Raw genomic sequence first — 19,584 nt, 5'->3', positions numbered from 1 at the left:
TTTTCAAAATACTGCTTATTTGCTTTGCTACTACTCTTGCCCAAGAAATCTTCCCTTTCTGGGAAAATGCAATAGTCTATTTAATGGTTTGTCTGTTTCAACTTTTTTTCCCCCTAATTAGCCATTCTTCACACAGCTGCCAATGTGATCTTTTAAAATTCATGTCATTCCTCTACTCAAAACCCTCCAATGGCTTCTCATTGCACTTTGAATAAATCAAAGCTCCACACTAGTCTATCCATGATCTAGTCACTGCCTCACTCTCCACTGCCTATCTCTTTTTCCTCACTGATTTTATTCTAACCACACTTGATGCTCTACATTCCTGGAAAGCACTAAACTTATTTCCATCCTTAGAGTTTTGTGCCTGCTTTCTTCTTTTCTTGGCATTCTCTGCACTCTGATCGTCACATGTCTGGCTTTCTCTTTTCATTGAGGTCTGAGCTCAAGTGACATCTCAGAGAGAATTGCCCTGAGATCTAAATAATTACCTCAGTTCTCTCTATTTTATCTGCTGTATTATATGGTGTTTGGGGTATAGTACTCATCTCTACTTGAATTTATTTTACATGTATATTATTTTTATTTCCTTTAGACATATACTGTATTAAGAGCAGTGACTTTTTCTACTCTTTTTTATCACTCTATTCCTATCCCCTAGAAGAATAATAGGAACATACTAGGTATTTCTTTTGGAATGGGAGGATAATATGAGAGAGAAAGAGAGAGAGAGAGAGAGGTTATGTACAATATAATACTGAAATGATTTACATGTAATCCACATTCATCCTAAACTGGTTTTGGATAAATGGTAATCTATATGATTCTTGGACAAGAAAAAAATTATTTGGGCAAATGAATTTGGAAGATCTATTAGAGATTTATTAAGTTCATTAGCCTGTAAAATATTCTTTAAGGCTTTGCAGTAAAGATCCCTATTTAATGACATTTAATCAAATGATTCATAAAGTTATTTAGTCCTTGAAAATTTTTCTGCCTTTCAACATATATTACAACATTTAGAAATGCTGTTTTAAATTCACTCAGTATTCAATTTAGAAGAGAATTAATGTAACAAGAGGAAAACATACATTATAATTTTCTTTTAGAGTTGTTTAAAATAAAGCCCCCCAAAATAAGACACACACACACACACACACACACACACACACACACATATATATATATATTTGAGAGTTTTGGGTAAATTAGAAATAACTACATTGACACAAAAGTATGCTAAAGAGAAAATTTGGTATACAGCAGATAAGTAACCAAGTCCAACAATCCATAAAACAATAACAATAGCAAAAAGAAAAAAGACAAAATTGATACTTTTGAGTAGCTCCTGATGGAGAAGAGTAATATTGAGAAACTATTAATAGAAAATAATGCAGTCCAAAAAAATGATAATAATTATAAAACTCATTTGTTAGACAGTCTCTAAAAGACTGGGGATAACATCAACATGAATATTATGGTTCTAGTCTAGGAAAGTGATGCAAAACCGGAAGTTTCAAGTTAAATTAAGAGAGCAATAAGGAGATTAAATGGAGAGTAATAAATCCATGAAATTTATGTTTAACACAGTGTGAAGGAATAGACTTTAAATGCTGCTTTTTAAAAAATCTAATTTTCAGATACATAAAATTTTAGCAATATCACTCTAGTGCTTTGAACTTTTATCATTTGACTATACTTTGCTTTACATCAAGAGCAAATACGTATATTTGAAAAGTTTACAATAGCTAGAGAATGTATTATAATTCCCAAATGGAAAAAAATGTATACTTGGATTCCTATATTTCTATAGACCTATCCACAGAATCACTGTTAGATTTTTAAACCTTATTCCTGGAAGAACTACAGATGTCAGATCAATTTAGAAAGCCAAAGAGTACCTCTGGGAATTAAATGGCAGTAATATAAACAATATTTGGCCAAGCTATCACTGTAATGCCTACGATGCCAAAAATCACAGTTACCTGGCAGGTAGGTAACTATTATTTAATGATATGATTGATACTGGTTTCTCCACTGAAAAACTATTAACTCTTTATGCAGTAAAATGAAGCCCAGAGTTTAGATAGAGTATTTCTCTATTTTTATGCCAGTAATAGTGGGCTGGCACTTGTACCAACCACAAAGTGTTTCTCAAGCAAATTATTTGAAAGAAAACTCATATGTGATTTTATAACTCATTTAGAAAGAAAATGGGGAATATGCATTTAAGGAATAGTTTTGGCTACAAATTCTTAATATTCAGGACAATGTTCATACTCTGGACTATTTTACACATCTCTTTCTTTCTAATAGAAGCATATTGGCCTGATTTTAGTGTTTACTGAAGAACATTTCAATTTTAAATGTTCATTTTGCAAGACAACTAATAAGATAATTAGTGTTGTAAATGATTTCCTCCATATGTTCACACTTCCTGGATCTCTGTTCTCTCAGTTTAAATGCTGGTCTCATGGTTGATGTTGCTGTTCATAAAAAAAATAAACTTTGCTTTCATATTTCTTAGAATCTCAAATTGCTCAAATTTGCCCATGTGCCTGGAAATGCAGCATGTGTTTCTAAATTTAGAAGAGTTGGTAATATGTATAATCTCCTTCTCTGGATGTATATTGTTGTCCTCTTTATGAATAGTGCTCAATTGACTACGTTAAATTTTAGAGTGAGAAAATCAGCTATTTGAAAGTGCTGGAATATTTTTCTATTGATTGATTAATTGATTGATTGATTGATTTTTGAGACAGAGTCTCACTCTGTTGCCCAGGTTGGAGTGCAGTTGTATGATCTCAGCTCACTGCAACCTCCTCCTCCCAGGTTTAAGTGATTATCCTGCCTCAGCCTCCCGAGTAGCTGGGATTACAGGCTCACACCACCATTCCCAGCTAATTCTTATCTTTTTAGTAGAGATGGGATTTCGCCACTTTGGCCAGGCTGCTGTCGAACACTGACCTCAGCCTCCTAAAGTGCTGGGATTACAGGCATGAGCCACAGCACCTTGCCAAAATTTTTCTACTTTATCATTAAAAAAACAGTTTGTACTCAAGATATTACTTGAAAATCATAAACAAATTATCCTGAAAAAGGTACCATATCAGTCTACTAATTTTAGTTTTGTAAGTCTCAAATGTAATCAAATAGACTCCTGAATTATATTCATACATAATGAAAACAACATTAAATTTGACCTGTTTATGTCCATCCTTATCCATGTAGAATGCATGTGGTCAAGTCACTGCTCTTAAATTTAGTTCTTTGATCAATAATGTGAATCTAATAACACGTATCCATGAAATCATATTGTTTATCAAAAAACAGGTAATTATGTCTGTCACCATAATTGTCATTTTCACCAATACCAATTTTCATTTTTATGATCATCAAATTTAATGCAGCCATGGATGAGCCCAAAACTCCCACACTCACAGACATACAGACACAACTGAACCTACTATTTATGAGGTTAGAAGGTAGAATTAAGAATTAATATACTACCAATTAGCAAATATAATTAAGATTCTTTTAAATCCATACTTGTACCTGACATAATTGTAAAATAGCTTTCTTGGACAAACAGAAGAAGACACAGAAAGTATAGGTTTGGAAAGTGTACATGTTTAATTCAAGAAAAATAATTTATTGTGTAATTTATTGGATGCTTATAGTCTATTTCATGAACAATTGGAAATAAGACAAAAGGTTTTGGACAATTACAAGTAAATTGATGCTTTATATTAAAATTTCATCCCCCAAATTAGATTTTAGATAATATAGTTGCATCAGTTATAGAAACTGACAGAGAAATTAAATTTGCTAGTTATTATAACAACACTAATACAAAATAAATTGCAATTTAAATATACAAAATGTTTTTGATATACAGTAAAGTTTATGCCATTTGTGATGACAATCCAATGAAAAACTAGATTATTAAATAATCCAGAGATTTTCTAACTAAATACACCAGATGCAGGGGTTTCTGTCAGATTCAGTGATCAACATTGTTGAGGGCAAACTTCCAAATCTAGGAGACAAAACAAAAGAAAAAAACACACACATCTGACAAAAAAAAAAAAAAAAAAACCAAAAGGCATGTGAGTTCTTTATCATTCTTTATCAGTTCAGTTTTTGCATTTTTATTTTGTGTAAATTTTGCATTGGTTTTGTGTGTGTTTATACATCCTCAACAAACACATAATATGCTGAAATACAGATAAATTTGAACAGTCAGTGTATATGTCCTTCATTCTTCCTTCCAGCTACTGAGGAAGCAAAGATTTTTTTTTTTTTTTTTCTGAGTATCTCTTTGGAATAGGCATTTGTCCATTTTCAATGGATAAAACTAAAAGTCAGCATTCAGTGTCTCAAAGTCCAGAAGGCAAGGCAGACTCAAAACAATAATTAAAATCTAGTATAATAAGAGCTACTACTACCACTACACACGCACATATAATTACACATGCACACATCATATATAATGTGGGACAAAGAGAAGTATAATTTCATCTTTGCAATATGGACAAGAAAATCTTCACAGAGAAAAGAATATCACTTGAACTAGGTTTTGAAATCTAACAAGAGAATTTCCAAGTACTTTAGGCAAGTGTTTACTCTGGGGAGCAGAAAAATCACGTGCAAAGGCAAAGAGGAGGAACATATGATCAGAGATGAATGAAGAAGAACAAGCTAAATGGTTGAAGACAAAAGCAAAGACTAATTAATATAATACTTTACAATTTTATGTAATGTGTTTGGTATTTAGACTATGGTTAGAAAACACCCCTGATTGAGGAAATTGATACCTTTGGATAACAAAATCTGATTTTCCTTTTTGAAAATTTGTGTGATAGCAGTAGGACTAATGAGTTGAGCGTTTGTAGAGAAGAGACGGGGATTGAACTAGGAGGTTACCACAGATTTTTACAAGATATGATGAAGGCCTACACTAAACCAGTGAGGTAAAGATGAAGAAGAAAATATTCTGAAAAACTTGGTAGGCTATAGTAAGTAAGTGTATGTGAAGTCAGCACAGGGAAGGAGAAGGAAGATCCCCAGATGGCTCTATGATTTCAGATTTGGATAGGATGAATTTTTTAGTCCAAATCAGAAAACTTATGAAAGTGAAAGGAGATTATAAAATAATCAAAACTTTGTAATATTGACATTTATTTATTAATGATTTTGTTGATTTTTATGCTGTTGAACATATAAAAAATCTTTTATTAAAAAACTATTTAAAAAAATATTATTTTGTACAAATAAAATTATTTATGTAACAAAAAGGTATACCTGTGTATACCAAAGTGAAGCAAAACATTAAAAATTACTTTTAAAATTAGGTGGAAAGATTATTTTTGATTCATATTCATATGTTTTTGGCAATTAGCCATATCTGTCCCTAAAATCAAGTCACTAAAGAATGTATGTTCAGATGCTCCTCATAGTTTTCTTCATAGTTGCACTTTAAGGCTAATAAATTTGAAATAGTTTATTGATGCTATTGTTTCTATTGTTACAGTTCTACAGGCCAAAAATATATATTTTTAATTGATAAAATTCTTATATATTTTTCCTAAGGTTTCAGTAAGCTCAGGGTTAATTCTACTAAATTAATTATATTCTTCATTCCATTTTTGTATTGAAATATTGAAAAATTTCAGTCTACACATTTTAACTGGCACTGTCTTTTTGCTTTTATTCAGAATAACTTTCTTCAACAAATACTTTTATGTAACAACACCCATAAAATAAGGTGATCCTATGGTTCTTTTATAAATCTTGACAAATTTAGATGCTGCAAAAACAAAGGGTTCAATTTCATTCTATTTGTGTAAAAAATATTAATTTATTCAATTTCTTAAAAAAGCACCTTCAGAACTTTCTCTCAGAAGACAAGTTGTTCTGTAGATCAATTATAGATTTTGAAAAGTAAATTATGGGCCAGCACAGTATCTCACACCTGTAATCCCAATGCTTTGGGAGGCTGAGTAGGGAGGATTGCTTGAGCCAGGAGTTCTTGACTAGCAGGGCAACATAGTGACACCCCACCTCTCCAACAACAACAAACAACCACAAATTAGCTGGGCATGGTGGCACATGCCTATGAGTTCTTGCTAATACAGAGGCTGGGTGGGGAGGGTGGGAGAATCACCTGAGCTTAGAAGTTTGAGGTTACAGTGAGTTATGATTGTGCCCCTACACTGTAGCCTGGGTGACAGAGGAAGACCCTGGCTCTAAAAAATAAATGAGTAAATAAATACATAAATAAATTATGTACACTGAACTCTCATCATCAAATTTCCTATTTTTGTTTGTTTGTTTCTGTGGATGTTTTAGTCAATTCTGTAGATGTCTGCTATGACAAAAAAATAGACAGTGTCTTAAAAACAATAGAAATGTATTTTTCACAGTTCTAGAGTCTGGGAGTCTGAGATAAGAGTGCCAGCATAGTTGGGCTCTGGTGAGGTTACAGACTCTCAACTCATTGAATCCTCACGACAAAAAGAATGCTAGAGAGCTCTCTGAAGTTTATTTTATAAGGACACTAACTATTCATGAAGACTTCACCCTCATGACCTAAACACTTCCCCAAGGCCTATATCTTTTCATAACATTGCATTAGGGGTTAGGTTTTCAACCTATAAATTCCGGGGGAACATAAGCCTTCAGTTCATTACAATAGAGAAAAGTGTTATTCTTTTTTTTTTTTTTTTTCCATTTAACTTCCTCGGAATTTAGTCTATGTATTCCATACATTTCCAATTAATATAAAACATAAATGTCATATTTTTTAAACCTTTAAGTTCAGGGGTAGATGGACAGGTTTTTTACATAGGGGTAGATGGACAGGTTTTTTACATAGGTAAGCTTGTGTCATGGAGGATTGTTGTAAACAGATTATTTTATTACCCGTATATTAAGGCTAGTACCCATTAGTAAGTTTTCCTTATCTTCTCCCTCCTTTCTCCCTCTACCCTCGAAATGCAAATCAAAACAACAATGAGATACCATCTCACACCAGTCAGAATGCCTATTATTAAAAAGTCAGAAAATTGCAAATGCTGGTGAGGTTGTGGGGAAAAAAGAACACTTTTACACAGTTGGTGGGAGTGTACATTAGTTCAACCATTGTGCAAGACAGCGCAGCAATTCCCCAAAGACCTAAAAACAGAAATGCCATTTGACCCAACAATTCCATTACCGAGTATATACTCAAAGAAGTATAAATTATTCTTTTATAAAGACACATGCATGTGTATGTTCATTGCAACACTATTCACAATAACAAATACATGGAATAAATGAAAATGCCCATCAATGATAGGCTGGATATAGAAAATGTGGTACACATACACCATGGAATACTATTCTATTTCCAGCTTTTAATTTCAATAATTTCAATTTTCTGTGTCAATGTTGACATTTTTGGGTAATTTTATTAGATTTCCAACATAAAAAAGTTTTTTAAAAGTAACTGAGTAAGAACTAGGTATGAGAGGCCTAGAAAAAAATTTAAATAAATGAGTAAATAAATAACAAATTTAGAAAAACCATTCACAACACATTTCAATCCCATAGTAGGACACTTAGATTGGCTTACAAGGTTGTTTAGTAAAGTTTAAACTATTTCTATAATTTAACTGATGATAAGCAGCAAAGAGAGAAAGTGTAAAGCTTCATTTTAATGTGTATGTGTTTGTGTGTCTGTATAGAAGCTGTAGTATACAGCTTGGTATATTAGGCTGGTAAAATATTACAACTTGTGATTTAATGGAATTAATTCCAAATATATTTATATTTCATGCATTTCTTAATTCTCTATCGTGACTTTTGATCTGCAAATACATTTTTGTTGTTTTTAACCACAAAGTTTGTGATAATTTGTTACAAAAGCAACAGGAAACTAATACACAAGTCAATTATAGGAATGGCATTATATTTTCTTGTTTGTCATCAATGTCTAAACAAATGCCATTAGAAACATAAATTCAGAAAAACATAAAACAGATAGAGTGCAAAAAATAAAATATAAAGCATTTATATTTTTATTTCCCTAAAAGCATATCATTTCAGTCTTCAAGGTTGAAATTCTAACTATTCAGAATAATGTTCAATAATTCTCCCATGTTTTACCATAGAAAAATTAATTTCTAAAAGTTTGAGTCCGTGAGTTACATGAAAATATAATTACTATTGTGCTTAATAAAACTTTGTATTTGAAATAACTGTTGAGACTAATTTGAACCACACATCATTTAACTGTTTGCAAAGTTTTTTTGAAAATAGCCCTACTCCATAAACAGTTGTCCCTATACTGTTTTCATGCACACAAGAAAACCTGAGATTGAAAAAGAAGGAAAATAATTTTGAGTAGTCATTTATTCTAAATGAAAAGTCACATTTCAGTGAAACCTGTTTTCCATGACTATATGAATTAAACCAACATCTATTAATACTGACATGGTTTTCCTTTTAAAAGTACTAATCGTTAAACTCATGCTGATATTTTTTTCTGAAGATTTATTACCTAGCTTTTATGGGGTTTGTAATATTTATATGGCCCCACATATGCTAGATGAGAAATATCAAGAAATACTTTGTGCAAGTTTTATGTTCATTGTCAATTTTTATTACTGAATTTTTTATTAAACACCTATTCTTTAGAATTAAATATTTTTGGTTCATTGTTGCTAAAAAGAGTTTATCGCAAAATGACTGGGCAAACAATCAATGAAACAAATTAGTAGTCAATATTCATCATAAATATATGATATCATCTTCAACCTCTATTTCTTATACATATTTCATGTACATATACTTTCCTACGTTCCATATAGCCCTTACTAAATGGAGGCTTAGCATTTGAAACTCACAGGCTATGGGACAAGGCAGACACACCTGGCTGAGACATGTTATTTTTCATCTTTTTAATAATGACTATTCCAACTGGTGTAAATTTATTTCTCATTGTAATTTTAATTTGCCTTTATCTGTTGCTTAGCAATGTTGAGCATTTATTTTTATGACTGTGGAACAAATAGGTGTCAATGCACAGGAGATATTTGAAAACACTAATTTGCAGTGCAGGGGGGTTCTGAAATACAGAAATATAAATTTTAAAATTTTCAGCATATGGGCAGTCAATGAAACCACTTGAGATGAAAGATCTGGCAAGGCATTTTCAGCATTAATATTTGTTGAACACGTTATTGGCAGTTTCTAGAGACAGGATGAATCACATTTGTTTAGACATTGATGACAAACAAGAAAATATAATGTAATTACTATAATTGACTTGTGTATTAGTTTCTTGTTGCTGCTGTAACAAATTATCACAACTTTGTGGTTCAAAACAACAGAAATGTATTCTCTCATGGTTTTGCATGCTCAAAATATTGTCCAAAGTATGTACCACTGGGTTTAAATCAAGATGGCTACATTCTGTCTGGAGGCTCAAAGGGAGATTTTGTTCCTTTCCTCTCTCAACTTCTAATGGCTGCAGACATTCTTTGGCTCAAAGCTGTGTCACTCTAGTCATGGCTTTGGTCATCACACTGCCTTCTTTTTTTCTTCCTCTGCCGTAAAATATCCCTCTACTTCCCTTTTATAAGAATGTATGTGATTCCATTTAGAGTCTACTCTGTTAATCCATGATAATGTCTCCAACTCAAGATCTTTAATGTAATCACATCTACATAACCTTTTGTTGTCAGATAAAATAACATTCACAGGTTCCAGAAATTAGGGCATGGATATCTTTTTGGGGGGATTGGGGAGGTTGGTTATTATCAGTGTACTATGATTTTATCTTTCTAATCTACATCAAGATAGGAATTTTTTATCCTATCTCTATCATCACTCCCTTGAAATGTAGGTATTCAGAGAAATATAAATGTGCTATATTTTTTAAGAGTTAGGATCTCACTATGTTGCCCAGATTAGAGTGCAGTGGCTTTTCACAGGTGTGATCGTAGTGCACTACCACCTCAAACTGGCAAGTCATCATCCTTCCTCAGCCTCCTGTAGCTGGGATTTCAGGCATGCACCACTGTGCCTGGCTAAACACACTCTTTTGTCAAGTATAAAACTGTGCTATTCATTAGAGTAGCCACTAGCCACCTGGAGCAACTGAGCAATTAAAATGCAGCTAGTCAGAAATGAGATATACCGTAAGTACGAAATATACATCACACTTGTAAGACTTGGTGCAAGACATACAATGTAAAATATCTCAACTTTTTGATTAATTAAATGACTTTTTGATATATTGTATTAAATAAATTATTGAAGTTAATTTTACTTTTTTCAATATGGCTACTAAAAAGTTTAAAATTACATATGAAATTCACATTATATTTCAACTAGACAGCACTAGTCTAGAATGTGTGTTTAAATTTTTTCATTATATAGAGAAATTGTTTCCTTATAAATAATTAAAATTCCTGAAAGTTGCACACCAAGTTAATTAAATGCTGATCTTTAAAAACTGTATGGCTGTACCTTGCTCTTTTGTAATCCATATTCATTCAAACTATGAACTTCTGCTTTTCTCCATTTTACAGCAACAAACCAGCAGGGCTTCCTGTGAAATCATGACCCCCATGTGCTCTTTCAGCCCCCATCAATTCGTACCTCTAAGCACCTGAGAGCCAAAGTAAACCACAGGAAACCACAGGTACTAACTCTTTTAGACCTGATGAAGTGTCTCCCAAAGAAAGTCTGGCATGGTGAGTACCAGAGTAACTGGCAATCTTTTAGAATGGAGAGAAAATAAGAAATTGGGAAAAGCTTGGCATTTGCTTTCAACAGAGATCAGATTCTGACCTCTGAAAAGAAGAAATAAAGGAAAATGTTTATGATGGGGAGGGATCCAAGGGTAACTTGTGGGAAAGGAAGAAGCTTCCAGAAAAGGAGGTTTGAGATCTGAGAAGAGACTTGTGTATGTCTGAGGGAAGAGTTGGAGACAGGTAACCAGGGGAGAAAATCTGGGAAGTTTTGAGCAGTGAAGGTCTGATGAGATGGAAAAGGAGAAAGGACACTAATATTTATTAGGCCTCTACTGTGTGTTAGGTACCTGCACATAGGTTATTCAAATACACGTACGGTATTCATTTTTGCAGGCAAAAATTGAGGTACAGAAAAATAAAATTATTTTGCTAAGGACACACAACTATTCGAGATCAAAGGTAAATTTATAATCCATTGATTAGTGGGTGGATATCCTTTTAGAGTGTTAAAGATAGATTAAAGTGTGAAACTGCAAGGGTGAAAAATGGGCACACAACTTTGAGTAATTTGAGAAAAGTTGAGTCATTTCAATGATAGTCTGTGTGTAATCTGGGTTGGAAAAGTGAAAGCAGAGGGAAGCAGGGCAGGGAATTTTTTGTACTTGGAACTGTCCATGATAACTGTGGGAATACTAACACACTGAAAGCCCCCGGAAGAAATGACATATTGGTTGGCCTTGTAACTAGGCAAAGTTTTGAACTTGACCAGTTCCTTAGCATCCCACTATAGTTCTATAGGTCAAAGCATAGACCTTTGGAGTTTTATATATTTGCCCATAAAAAAATGTCAGCATATTTGAACTTCAGCCTCTCACAGATCTGATGGAAACCTACTCAACAGAGATCGGTTCAAGTTTTAGTAAGTTCATCTCTAAAACTGAAGATAACATGAATCACCTTGCCTTCAGAATTTCTAGCTCCGTAATTTGCAACTTATACTATTTCTTCTAGAAATTATTTCATTCTCATTTCTCCTAGAACCTTCAAGTGTTCAAACACCTATTCTTCAAATATTCACATTTTCTTCACTTCAGTAGACTCTTCCAACCATGGGCTACAAGATAAATTATTTTATTGATGCCCTTCCCTATTGAACTCTAATCACTTAAGCGTTCCATCTATGAGTACATGAACATAGTGGCTGCTGGTGGGAGACTGAGAGAGTAACCACTGGTGGGAAGTTGGTGATGGGAGTGGGGAAAAACGAAAAACGTCTTACACTCTAACAGGCTTGGCTCACCATCATTTACAAAGTCCTAGTATAACTTTTATTCTTGCTGCTCTTTGGCAGGCTTTTTGCATTAACTACTCTGGGTGTTTCCTATTCTGATTTCTTCTCTCTCTCTCTTTTCTCTCTTTCTTTCTTTTTTCTTTTTTTTTTTTTCTTTTGACAGAGTTTTGCTCTGTCACCCAGGCTGGAGGGGAGTGGCGCAATCTCAGCTCACTGCAAGCTCCACCTCCCGGGTTCAAGCCATTCTCCTGCCTCAGCCTCCCGAGTAGCTGGGACTACAGGCACCCACCACCACGCCTGGCTAATTTTTGGTATTTTTAGTAGAGACGGGGTTTCACGTGTTAGCCAGGATGGTCATGATCTCCTGACCTCATGATCTGCCCGCCTTGGCCTCCCGAAGTGGTGGGATTACAGGAGTGAGCCACTGCGCCCGGCCTATCCTTCTTTCTTCTAGGTGTTAATCTTGCCTTTCATTTAGCCAAAATCAAGACACTTGGCCCAGGCTTTCTCATTTTCACCTCATTTTCATCAACCACTATCTCTACATGAAGATCTTTTCATCTTTCTCAATGTTTGTGGAAAAGAAAACACTCAAACCCCTTTTTGTTTTCCTAAAAAGGTAATTGTTATTATTTACCTTTCTTCTATCATCTTTAATTCTTTCTTTCTGTTGACTCTTCTTTCCATGTCTGATGATGGTTAACTGTTTTTTAAGCTTTGGTAAATCAACAGGAGAAATAATGCATTTTTCTTTAAATTACCCTTTCTTGAGTTAGGCGATTGAATATTTAAATGTTTAGCAGTCATTTCGTTTTTTACCCAGTGAATTGTCTTTTGAAATTTCATGCTTCTCTTCCTAATTATAAATTAGATAAATTTTGCAATTTTTTTGTTTTGAACTTGATTATGAATTAATGTTAAGCATTTGTCTGTAATATTTGTGACAAATATTTTTCTGTTTCTTGCCTCTTAGTAATGTTTAAAAAATGTTAGATTTTTAAAAGTTTAGTTATATTTGTCACACTTGTCACCATTTCCCATTGTGATATCTTTAAGCGCTTATATACTTAGAATGTCATTTGCTGTCTGTATTTCAGATTAAGATATACAGGCATTCAGTGTTTACAATTAGGTATACATTCTGAGAAAGGCATGGGTAAATTATTTTGTTATGCAGGCACCATAGAGTCCACATACACAAACTTAGGTGTTGTAGCCTGCAACACACCTAGGCTATATGGTATAGCTTATTACTCCTAGTCTACAAACCTATACAGCGTGTTACTATAATGGATACTGTAGACAATTGTAACACAACATATTGTAGTATCATATATGACATTTTATGGTGTCATATATGGAGTTTGTTGTTGACTAAAATATCACTCTTTAACACATGACTATACTTTTACATTATTTCTATTTTTATTATTTTAAAGTTTTGAATGAATGCGTATTTCTTTTACCCTTTCTCATAATATTATCAAATTATCTTAGATCATGATAATTGAAGTCTTGAAATCTTCTTTGACTTGTCTAGCTTAATTCATATGCCATATCATTAATTTAGAAACTATAATCTTCAAAAATTAAATCAAATTTGAGCTGAGTCATTCCATTAGATAATAGTCATAGTAAAGATAAGGATTATGTCATAATTATATCCTCAGCACATAGTATAATCCTTGATGTATTATTTATTATTGTATGTAATACAATAATAAACTTTCAATAAATGTTTGCTGAATTGGATTACAAAATTAGGTTACACATTAAATCAATGTCATGGTAATTATTTTGTGTATATAATGCAATGCAACGTCTTCCTGAAACTATGCTTTTAACCAAGTCAACTTGTATATCATTCACTTGTCCTCATTCCTTACTTTTATATTCTTTCTTCTTTCTATCCAGCTTCAGACAATGTTGGCATAGTCTCTTTTCTGTTTCTCATTTTAGAATTCAGTTGCCTAATTGAAAGGGGAAATATTTATCTAATGACTCTTCTTTCTGACCACTTTGGGCAACCAATCATCTTCAGTCCCTAAGACTCCCTGTCTGCATGGGATTTTCTATAAAACTGGCTCTATGCATTTATAAATATGGCAGTTCTATTTCCCCATAAGTCTCTACACTTTGAATTTTCTGACATTAGCTGCAGTAAGGAAAACTCAAAAGAAATGGTTGTCTGAATAATTGCTTATTGAGCATAGATTTTATTATATGACAATCATTTAAATAGTGCTAGTTCAAGCAAAGACCAGAAGGGGTTTAAAGATTCCTAATAGGAAATCCTTAAGCAGACTTCATTTGCTAGAGTGAAACTTTATAGTTAATACATAAACTGTAAAAAATTAAAAAGGAAAGGATGTCTTTGGAAGAAAAACAAACACATGTCCTGGTATTATTTTTTTTAATATTGGAAAACAGCTTCCTATGTAGTCAGATGATCCAGTTTTCTAAGAGTATGTAGGTTGAGTTTATAATTTAAAATTTCATGAAGCAAATATAAAGAATGGAGATGAAAAACATACAGTCAGAATGGAAGAAACTGAACAAGAAAGTAACATTAACATATAGATAAACTTAAGTACCAGGTATTGCCTTCTATAGTTTTTTTTTTTTAGAAATAGACTTCAGAAAACATAGGTGCATTTGTTAACGCTACTGAGAAGAAAAATAATGGGTTAGAAATTAAAACTGTTTTGGTAAGCCATAAAACAAGATGCGTAGAAAGAACTGGGAGTATGAGACCTCAATGTTTTGTCTAAGGCCATCCCTATTCATTTTCATCCATAAGCCAGGCAAATAAAAGCAGTATAGAAGTGTATCTAACCCTGTATAACCCTGAGTTGACATTTTTGTAGGAACCATGCTTGTTTACAGTTTCTGTATTTAGTAAGAATGTTATAGTTGTATAACATCTCTCTATGGCTCTTTGAAAATAATAGTAACCACCATTTATTACACACTCACTGCATGTCAGATACTGTGCTAGTTTCCTAAACCAGGTTTCATTTTATCTTCACAGAAATCTTATGATATAATACAAGTATATATTTTACAGATGAGGAGACTGAGGTTTAAGTACCTCAGCTGACGGCTGAAGATCACATAAATATAAATGACAGAGCTGGGTACTCAACTTAAGAAATATGATTTTGGAACCTACTACTATAAAACAAAACCCAATTATCAAGACATGTAAGATCCAACTTCCAAAATTAGTAACATCAAAATTACTGGGTATGTTAAGAATATTTGTGTTTATAGGTTTAAGAACTTATTCTTTCTACCACAGATTTAATAATTACACTTATAAGATATAGCACATATTTGTTTGCATTAGTAAGTGGTATAATAATAATAATTTATACTTTTTTGATGACTCTGCATTTGAAGATCGTCAGTGAAAATGATGGAAGAGGCCGGGCGCAATAGCTCACACCTGTAATGCCAGCACTTTGGGAAGTCCAGGCGGGCAGATCACATGTGGTCAAGAATTCAAAACCAGCATGGCTAACATGGCGAAACCCCGTCCCTACTAAAAATACAAAAATTAGCCGGGCCTGGTGGTGCATGCCTGTAATACCATCTATTCACAAGGCTGAGGCAGGAGAATCGCTTGAACCCTGGAGGCTGAGGTTTCAATGAGCTGAGATCGCGCCACTGCACTCCAGCCTGGACAACAAGATGAGACTCGTCTCAAAAGAAAAAATAGAAGATGGAAGATAGTATTCATTGGAATACATCTAAGTGATATAAAGTCATACCTTCTAAATCTCAAGAATAAATGTATAACCTCATGGCTTTTTAATGGCACTTTAGTGTAAATGTAGGAATTAATAAGTTCTGTTAAATAGGTGTCTTTATGAAAAATATTGAATTAAGTCTGGAGCATCTGTCTCCTTGGGTACTTGTCTAAGTGGCACTAGTTTGTGATTACAAAACTTGGAATGGTAGATTATTGACATATAGCCTAGTTTTGTTCACTCTTTGGAAGTTTTGAATGAAATCGGGAGTATTGGAGAACAAAGAATGTATTAAAGGTAAGGTAGATTTATGAGGATGATAAGGTTTTAACTGAAGAAGAGAGGCAGGAGAGTTTATCAGGAAAGTAAATTTACATATAGCTAGGGAGGAAATGCATAAAAAGAAAGTAGGTAACAAGAAAATAGTTTTGTTAGTTTATTTTTGTTATACCAATTTTGACACGTCAGCTGGAAGTACTCTGTGTTCTCATTAACCTCTATTCCCTTGCTGCTGTTTCCAAATTCTCCAGATGGCCTGTGGCTAAGAAATGCTTCTTATAGTGTAAGTTTGGAGAAAAGGGCCTGTTGTAGTTCCTTTGTTGATACTGTTCAGTTTGAAAAAGAAGTCCTAAGAAAATTCTGCTTGATGTTTTAAAATAGCTACAGACTTTCTTCAGCTACCACAATAAAGGGAATGTTTTATTTAATTGATATTATAAAATATGATAATTATATTTATCACTGTTCAAGATGCATGGCATATCAGTAAAATGATTTTTTATCTTATTTAAGAAAGCTATACTTATTTCACCAGTATTACAGGGACTTTTGCATTTTTATCAATGAAAAAGAATATATATAATATAGAAAGTATTGAGTATGGATTCCTGGTCTGAAATTTTGTCTTTTTTCCCTGTAAAATATTTTCCATTTATCACTTAGGTTGGATTAATGTAGAGAGGAAACATTTAGACATTAGCAGTTGCCTGCGTTAATCTGGTCATTCTGTAACAGCAACCACAATCACTTTCATAAAGTTCACTCTTTCAGTGATTATGCTGTTGAGATGCAGAACAATGACATTTATTCTGTTGTGCTTTTAAGGTTTATATCTTAAGTCAGAAACAATGATTTTCTCAGCCTATATTATCATACTGACAGGTTGCCAACTTCTCAAGCTGCAGAAGACATTTTAAAGAAACATTTATTTTTCATTCATTCATTCAATGTGCACTGAATTACTAAAACACTAAGTGTCTATTATATGCCAAGTGCTGCTTGAAGTACCAGAGATGATGTAGAAAACATCAAGATGTAGTATCTACCTTCAAGGAACTTCCAGACCAGTAATCGAAAGTAGACTTGGCTACCAAAAAAAAAAAAAAAAAAAAAAGGCGTTAATATAGAGTCACCTGGTCTTCCGTTAGATATTAGTGTAGGGCAAAACAAAGGATAAAAAGCAAAGTTCTTAGCTTTATCTATGGGGTCAGAAAATTCTTTATAGACATGACACTTTGTGTTTTAATATAAGAGACAGCCTAGCAGGGAGAGGGTGGGTACATTGAAGAACAACCTGAGGAGTTAGCATTCCAGAGAGAGGAATTAGGATGGCCACAGGTAAACCAGTTGACACAGTTAGATAAATGTAAGCCACCTCGCATGGCCAGAATGTAAGGTATGAGAGGAATCATGGCAAAAACTATGTCTGGAGAGGTAGGCAGGTCCCAGGTCATGGTGAGCATTGTATACTGAGCTAAATTGTCTAGATTTGTTGTAAGAAACAATGAAAGATTGTTTACACAGAAATATAATAAACATATTGGCAGTCCAGAAAACAATCCTTATAACACATTGGGAACAGTGGAAAGCATATATGTGAAGGTCAAATTACTGCACATCTTGGGCACTTGAGACAGCCTGTTTCTTTCTGTCTTCCATGTTGCAATTCAATATTTGCCTTTTTTTTTTTTTTTTTTCTGTGATAGAGTTTCACTCTTGTTGCCCAGACTCGAGTGCAGTGACACGATCTGGGCTCACTGCAACCTCTGCCTCTGCCTCCCGGGTTCGACCAATTCTCCTGCCTCAGCCTCCCGAGTAGCTGGGATTACAGGTATGCATCACCAAGCCCAGCTAATTTTGTATTTTTAGTAGATATGGGGTTTCTCCATGTTGGTCAGGATGGTCTCAAACTCTCGACCTCAGGTGATCCGCCCACCTCGGCCTCCCAAAGTGCTGGGATTACAGGCCTGAGGCACTGTGCCAGGCCAGCATTTGCCTTTTAACAAAGTATCTGACCATGCTTTGGCTGTGGCTTTCTGGACACTTCCTTCTTAAAGAGATGTGTATTTCTTATACAAGGAAATGTTCTTTTGGCTTTTCAGATTAGTTACATATTTAGCAATTTTTTGAGGACTTTCTAAGTTGTTACTCTATGTAGAATGAGAACATTTCAATGTGTTAAGTTGTATATTTTAAACTTGAAGTTGCTGGTCTTTTTTAAACATAGATTTGTGGTTTTTTTAAATAAAGTGGCATTTTATTTTCATTATGTTAAAAATCTTAATTTTGATGATGGTAAATATCTTAATTAATTGAATGAAAATTTGTAGCCTTAAGTTTTCTTCTCCCAATAACCCGCTCCATAGGCAATGACTTTAATTTTTTGCATCCCCTCTTGGCTTTCAAATACAATACATATTGTTAAATGATGTGCTTTTACTGCTTTTTCTTATTAATTTTTGATTCGTACGTTAAAATTATTTATTAACTCACTGCTATCATGGCTGAGGATTTATTTCCTTAGCAATAGCAGGATGAATTTTTTTACCATTTCCCCCAATTTCAGAAAAGTCAGTTTTCACAGGATAACTGCAAATGTAGGCAGTCTTTAAATCTAAATTGCTTACTATAAAAACATTTTTCTACATTCCTTTCTGCATTGATACATAGGTATCCTTTGTATATTTATTCTTTTATATATAAATATAGATCTACAGATTTATGTATATCTATATATATTCATACATAAAATATAATGAAATCATAAAATATATTCAGACACATCAGAACCCAGGAAAACGTCTACTGCCTAGCTGTCATTTTGGTTCCTTGCCTCATCTTTTTCCCTAATGGGATCCATTGTTTCCTAGATCCTGTATCTTCATTCGATGAACTGATTGATTAGCTAATTAATATTCCCTTGCTTCCTTGGAGCATATCGTTCATATAAAGAGATATAAATATAGAGAGATATATGAACGATACGCCCCAAGGAAGCAAGGAAATCTATAGAGAGAGAGATATATGAATGATACGCTCCAAGGAAGCAAGGGAATCTCTATATATAGAGAGATACAGATATTTCCATGGATCTATATATATTTAGATATCTCTATATATCTCTATATATCATATTCAGATATATATCTATATATATCATATTGTACAGGTATAGCATATCTATATTTATGATATATGATATATTGAGAGAGAATATCATATAGATGGGATATTCCAAAATGTTTATTCAGATTACCCATTTATTAAGGTCTTTATTTTTTCAGGTTATCCACTTATCAGGTCTTTTTTTTTTTTTTTTTTTTATAAACTTACTTCTTCTTGCATCCATGTTCCAACTTTAGTCCCAACTGGTGGCTTCTAGTCTGCTGCCCAGCTGTCATTTTGGTTCCTTGCCTTATCTTATTCCCTGATGGGATCCATTATTTCCTAGATCCCATGTCTTCATTTGATGAACAGATTGATTAGTTAATTAATATTCCCTTGCTTCCTTGGAACATAT

The 19,584-nt window shown here is 33.4% G+C and overlaps 1 long non-coding RNA gene across 1 annotated transcript in view; it reads left to right on the top strand.

The window, feature by feature from the left end:
- The window catches only part of LOC112619506, a 335,904-nt gene that overhangs the window by 179,410 nt on the left and 136,910 nt on the right, over positions 1–19,584 (top strand). Inside the window, exons 2-3 of the long non-coding RNA XR_003118236.1 lie at positions 1,826–1,992; positions 10,578–10,690. This is a non-coding gene — a long non-coding RNA (uncharacterized LOC112619506). The remainder of the gene's footprint in view (positions 1–1,825; positions 1,993–10,577; positions 10,691–19,584) is intronic.

Source organism: Theropithecus gelada, chromosome 2 (assembly GCF_003255815.1).
Source record: "Theropithecus gelada isolate Dixy chromosome 2, Tgel_1.0, whole genome shotgun sequence".
NCBI lineage: Eukaryota > Metazoa > Chordata > Mammalia > Primates > Cercopithecidae > Theropithecus > Theropithecus gelada.
Note: the sequence above shows the minus strand (reverse complement) of the source record. Positions and strands in the feature narration are given on the sequence as shown.